We start from the raw sequence: 6,308 nt of genomic DNA, 5'->3' as shown, positions 1-6,308 counted from the left end.
TGTGTGTGAGTGTGTGAGAGTGTGTGTGTGTGAGTGTGTGTGAGAGAGTGTGCGTGTGTGTGTGTGAGTGTGTGTGAGAGAGTGTGCGTGTGTGTGAGTGAGTGTGCATGTGTGAATGTGTGTGTGTGAGTGTGTGTGTGTGTGTGTGTGCATGCGTGTGTGTGTGTGTATTCGAGGAACAGTTGCGATAACATAACACTGATTTGACAGCTGTATGGTGTTCAGAAGACACTGGAGCCCCGCAGTACGCCCACCCCCGACTGACTGACCGACGCATGGCATTCTGGGAACTAACACACACCAGCTATACAGACATGAGACGTCTGCAGCCGAACCGAAGCAAAGCCAAATGTTCCCAGACTGACAGAGTCGCTGCTGTCTTTAGACCTCTGACATACACACACTCACACACACACACACACACACACTCTCTCACACACACTCACACACTCACACACACACTCTCTCACACACACTCACACACACGCACACTCTCTCACACACTGCTCAGTCAGATGAAACCCCTGTGAGTGAATTTCTCAGTATCTACTGACAGAGTCGCTGCTGTCTTTAGACCTCTGACATACACACACTCACACACACACACACACACACACTCTCTCACACACACTCACACACTCACACACACACTCTCTCACACACTGCTCAGTCAGATGAAACCCCTGTGAGTGAATTTCTCAGTATCCGTTTTCCAGAAACACCCAGTGAAACTCTGAGAATGAGGAGCAGAGGTCAGTGAGGCCCGTCACTGGAGCGGCTGCAGGCTGCAGGATCTGCCTCTCACTGGAGCTTCACACACTTTCACACACAAACTCAGTCTATGAAGTGTGACACTAAGACCTGCCCATAAACAAACAACACAGTAGTGTGTTTGAGTCCTACAAGTTTAGAGAACGTTTTAGCATCCAAAAATATATAATTTTGTCTTCATGATCACAAGCTAGCTCTGATGCATTGATTACATTGACAGTAGTAACTGCTTGGTCTAAAACATGTTTATTGTTGTGAAGCTGAGAACAATTCCCCACACTGTGCACCACAAAAGCGAAAATAAACTAAAGAAATAATATATATAGAGAGATTTTAGAGATATAGAGTCTACATTCATTACAATTTTCTTTACAGCAAATGTAAACAAAACTAAAGTAATTAAAATAATAAAATAAAAGAAAATTAATTACAAATTAAATATAAAATTAAAAATAAAAATAATAATAATAATTAATTTAATTTAAAAAATTTATAATAAAATAGGAGTACAAGTGTTTTAGAATTTGGTAATTATAATTCACTTTAAAATAAAACAAAAAAAATACAAATGTAAAAAATAAAATAATAGCCACAGGTTTAAGCTTAGTCTGCATTCACTATACTTTACCTTACAGCAAAACATAAACAAAACTAAACTAAACTAAAGTAATAAAATAAAATAAAATATCCACAAGTTTTATATTAGGGTTAGTCTACAGTCATTATAATTAGCACATTTTCTAAACTAAAGTAATAAGAATAAAACTAAATAAATAACTTTCTCCTACAAACAGCCGATCACACAGCATGACTGGAGGCTCAGCGGGGTCCTGCGCTGTGATTGGTCAGCTGAGCGTTATGTGGGTCAGTGTGCGGATCAATGAGTGTGTTCAAACACAGCAGATCTCCTTTAATCTGCCGCAGAATTTACATACGGCAGCGCCAGGCCTTTTTGTGCAGGGTCAAAGGTCACCACTACACTACGCATGCTATTCCTGCAGTATGTAGTAAGAACATTCCACTGTGTTTAATTTTGAATGCAAAATACCGTCTCATGTAATTGTACTATGCAGTACGCTAGTATTCCATTCTGACCTTGCTGAACGCTCAAATGACCTTTTGACCCCAACAATGTCTTTGACCTCTTATAAAAACCCAAACTCAGGTCAGACCTGTAAAAGCAGAGGATCATGGGATTGGAAGCGAGTCTGATGTCACTTCCTTAAAGGCGTGAGGTTAACGAGTCTATTAGCGAGGGTAACTCACACTGACAAGCTGCTAGTCAGCAGCAGTGTTCATAAAGAGAGATCTAATCTAATCAAACCACTAACTGACAACCCGCACTGACTCTAGACGACCCATGGTGACGGTTCTCTCTGCCTCTAAGCCAATTAGCACTTGTTAGTATTCATTAGCTGCTCATTAGACGCTTTTGTAGGACAGACGCCAAGAAACCTGTTTATCTGCTCAGAACTTTATAACATGGATCTACAGGAAGACCAGCAGAAACCAGGAGAAATGAGCTCAGAGGTGGAGAAGCAGCCTCTACCCCATCGATTTTACAGGTTTCAACATCGTAAAGACAGTTTAGTCGGTGCAAACGGTACAGAAAGAGCCTGAAATCGAGTGCGAAAAAAAGAGAACGGAAGTTTGCGAAGTATATGATTCGCAAACCATTCATTATATTCTTCATAGACTTGTTAATCAGACCGTCCAGTGCAAAGATGAATCTTTCAAAATTCAAAAACATCCTTAAGAAAATGTTGTTTGTGAAATTCACTCATTTAGGCTATCCATCTAATAGTAGCCTACCAAAATCATATTAACAGTAGAAGTTCAATCTTACTGTAGTCTTCAAATCTGGTTACCGTCTTACGTTTTAAAATCACAAAGAGAGTTTGGTCCCATCAGGCTAACGTGACCGTCACGACTCGTGCAGCTGTAAGCTTTTCTTTCTCTTTTGTTTTTACTCGCGATCTTTACAACACGCATTACATTACGTATTTCACGGCACACTCGTTTTATGCGTATTTGGCGCCACCTATTGTTGTGGGTGTATTATTGACACGTCAAAGTCTAGACCCTGAATATAAGACGAAGATGCATTTCCAAGAAAATAACATCGTCTTATATTCGGGTCACTATGGTATTAAAAAAAAATCTTTAAAAAACAAAGGTACTTTGTACTTACGAATGAATCCCATGATGCCTTGCGAATGACATAAAACAAAAACAGCAGTGGAACTATTTACTTAAGTCGCTGATTAGAGAACATTTCAAATTTATCATAAAATACTCAAGTAGTTTGACAGTGTAGGGGACTTGATTACGTCATTCGCAATGCTTCATGGGAGTGATGCAGATCTTTGTTTCCCTGGTAACAGCGACCTCTCTGATTGGTGGATCCCTCGTTAGGATTCTATCCGACATACAGCGAAGTTCTTTGTAAAAAGTAGTTCAAAATACCTGAGCAGCGGTATTCTGTTAGCTACCTGCGCTGCTCGGAGTATATGTGCTGCCCACTATGCTTTTGCGAACTTTTATGGAAAGTTTGCTTACGTTTCCCGAAACAAACTTCATTTGGCCTGATTTTGTTTGAGATGACGTCACACCACTCCGATCTTCAATTGCACTGGTATATTGGGGACTCAAGGGAGACCGACCCATTGGAGGAGTTGCCGTTTCCATGGAAACAAGAATTGCGACAAACGTTCTGTGCTACGAATTTGGCGATTAAACGATTTTTTTAAATCACACTTTCTTGTGGCTTCTACCAAATATCATCATCACTAAACTTCACAGCTTGCAGTGCATTAGTCTGGAAAGGTTTGCGCGTTATCGCTAATATATATATATATATATATTTCTCAATAATGAGAGTAATTTTCTTATGTCCAGAACTGCCCTGATTTCCAAAAGCCTGGAAATTACTGTCTGGCATTCTCATTGGTCAACAGATGCCTACATAGAGAGCTTGTTATTTTGTTAACTTCTGGTCACATGATGTGGCACCGCTTCCACTGTTTCCATGGAAACAAGAAGTGCGACCAAAACTTTCTATGCTAAGAATTGGGTGACTAAACACTTTTTGTAGTCACACTGTTTTGTGGCTTCTACTAAATATCATCATCATCATCATCATCATCACTAAACCCTCATAGCTTGCGGTGCATTGGTCAGGAAAGGTGTACGTGTTATCGCTAAAAATCTCGCTATAACGAGAACGATTCTCACGTCCAGAATTGACCTGATTTCCAAAAGCCTAAAACTGTCTGACTGACGCTCTCATTGGTCAACAACTGCCTACATCAAGACCATGTCATTTTGTCAACTCTTGGCCGCATGACGTATCGTCGTTTTCGCCGTTTCCATGGCAACAAGAATCACGACAGAAACGTTCTACGCTACAGATCTGGCTATTAAACACTTTTTAAAATCGTCGGGTGGCTTCTACCAATTATCATCATCGAAGAACCTCACAGTCCGCCTGGAAACGTTTATCACTAAAAATCAATTTCTCTATAACGCGTGCGAATTTTACATCCAGTAGCTACTGTCAACTTTTGGCCACATGACGTAGCATTGTTTTAACAAACGTTGACATTTAACCTGCCGCTAGACAGACGAACATGAACGACAGCCTCTATGTGATGGATTCTAGAGGTTTCGAAGTTGTAACGACGGTTTAGCCAACGCAGATAAATACAAAAATTATTTAAAATACAGAGAATTAGTATTTTTCCCATTCGTTTTCTCAATGAGGACGTCAAAATAGAGAGTTGTGATGCAAGCCGACTAGCTCAAAGATGAATCTTTTAAAATTAGCAAATGTTACCAAACTATATTCGCTTTCGCAAACTCTTGTGTTTCACCATCTCAAATGCTTTTATACAGCCATCAGAACTGTGAGACAGAAGACAGAGAGACAGATATTTATACAGACCACAGCGAGGAAGGAAGGAACCTCGCTCAAACAGAAAGACAGACTCTGTTGCCTAAAAATCAAAAAACCAAAGGAAAAACGAGAAGGAGAGTCTGTCAGGAAGCAACACTCAAAACCACAAGAAAACTGACGGAGCGGATCTACGACTGTCCCTCTGAGAAGAACCAGAACATCAGAGGTTCGTGAGATACTACAGAGCCCACAATGTGTTAATATTAAGCGGCGGGTCGCGACTTCTCGGGGTCGATGAACGGGTGCCACCTCAAACATCTCAAAGTTCACATCAACATATTTTTTTTTGGGTGTTGAGAGTGGGCGACTCTGGCCTTGACGGCTTCCTCATGTTTGTATTTTTGCCTAAAGTTGAACTTGTGATGGATGAAAGCACTTTAAACGTTTGTCCAGTGTTTTTACAGCCCGTTTCTGGAGTCCAGTGAGAGTTTGTTCAGTTAGTAAACACACACTGTGTGCCAGTATGTTGCAAGAGGACGGACCGTAACAAAAACACCCCAAAACAACTTTCACCTACAAACAACACAAGCCTGATCCATCCATCCATCTATCTATACATCCATCCATCCATCCATCCATCCATCTATCTATCTATCTATCTATCTATCTATCTATCTATCTATCTATCTATCCATCTATCTATCTATCTATACATCTATCTATCTATCTATCTATCTATCTATCTATCTATACATCCATCTATGCATCTATCTATCCATCTATCTGTCTATCTATCTATATATCTATCCATCTATCTGTCTATCTATCTATATATCTATCCATCTATCTATACATCCATCTATGCATCTATTTTTTGATTCATCTATCTATCTATCCGTCTATCTATCCATCCATCCATCTATCTATCTAGCCATCTATCCATCCATCCATCTATCTATCTATACATCCATCCATCCATCCATCCATCTATCTATCTATCTATCTGTCTATCTATCTATATATCTATATATCTATCCATCTATCTATACATCCATCTATGCATCTATTTTTTGATTCATCTATCTATCTATCCGTCTATCTATCCATCCATCCATCTATCTATCTATACATCTATCTATACATCCATCCATCCATCCATCCATCTATCTATACATCTATCTATACATCCATCCATCCATCTATCCATCTATCTATCCATCCATCCATCTATCCATCTATCTATCCATCCATCCATCCATCTATCTATCCATCTATACATCCATCTATGCATCTATCTATCTATCTATCTATCTATCTATCTATCTATCTATCCATCCATCTATCTATCTATCTATCTATACATCCATCTATCTATCTATACATCCATCTATCTATCCATCCATCCATCTATCTAGCTATACATCCATCTATCTGTCTATCCGTCTATCTATCTATCCATCCATCCATCCATCCATCCACCGTCTATCTATCCATCCATCCATCCATCCATCCGTCTATCATCCATCCACCATCCATCCATCCATCCATCGTCCATCCATCCATCTATCTATCTATCCATCATCTATCATCTACCATCCATCTATCTGTCTATCCGTCTATCTATCTATCCATCCATCCATCC

Source organism: Sinocyclocheilus grahami, unplaced genomic scaffold, assembly GCF_001515645.1.
Source record: "Sinocyclocheilus grahami isolate Dianchi unplaced genomic scaffold, SAMN03320097.WGS_v1.1 scaffold1491.1, whole genome shotgun sequence".
NCBI lineage: Eukaryota > Metazoa > Chordata > Actinopteri > Cypriniformes > Cyprinidae > Sinocyclocheilus > Sinocyclocheilus grahami.
The sequence above is the reverse complement of the archived record's forward strand: the minus strand, read 5'-3'. Positions refer to the sequence as shown.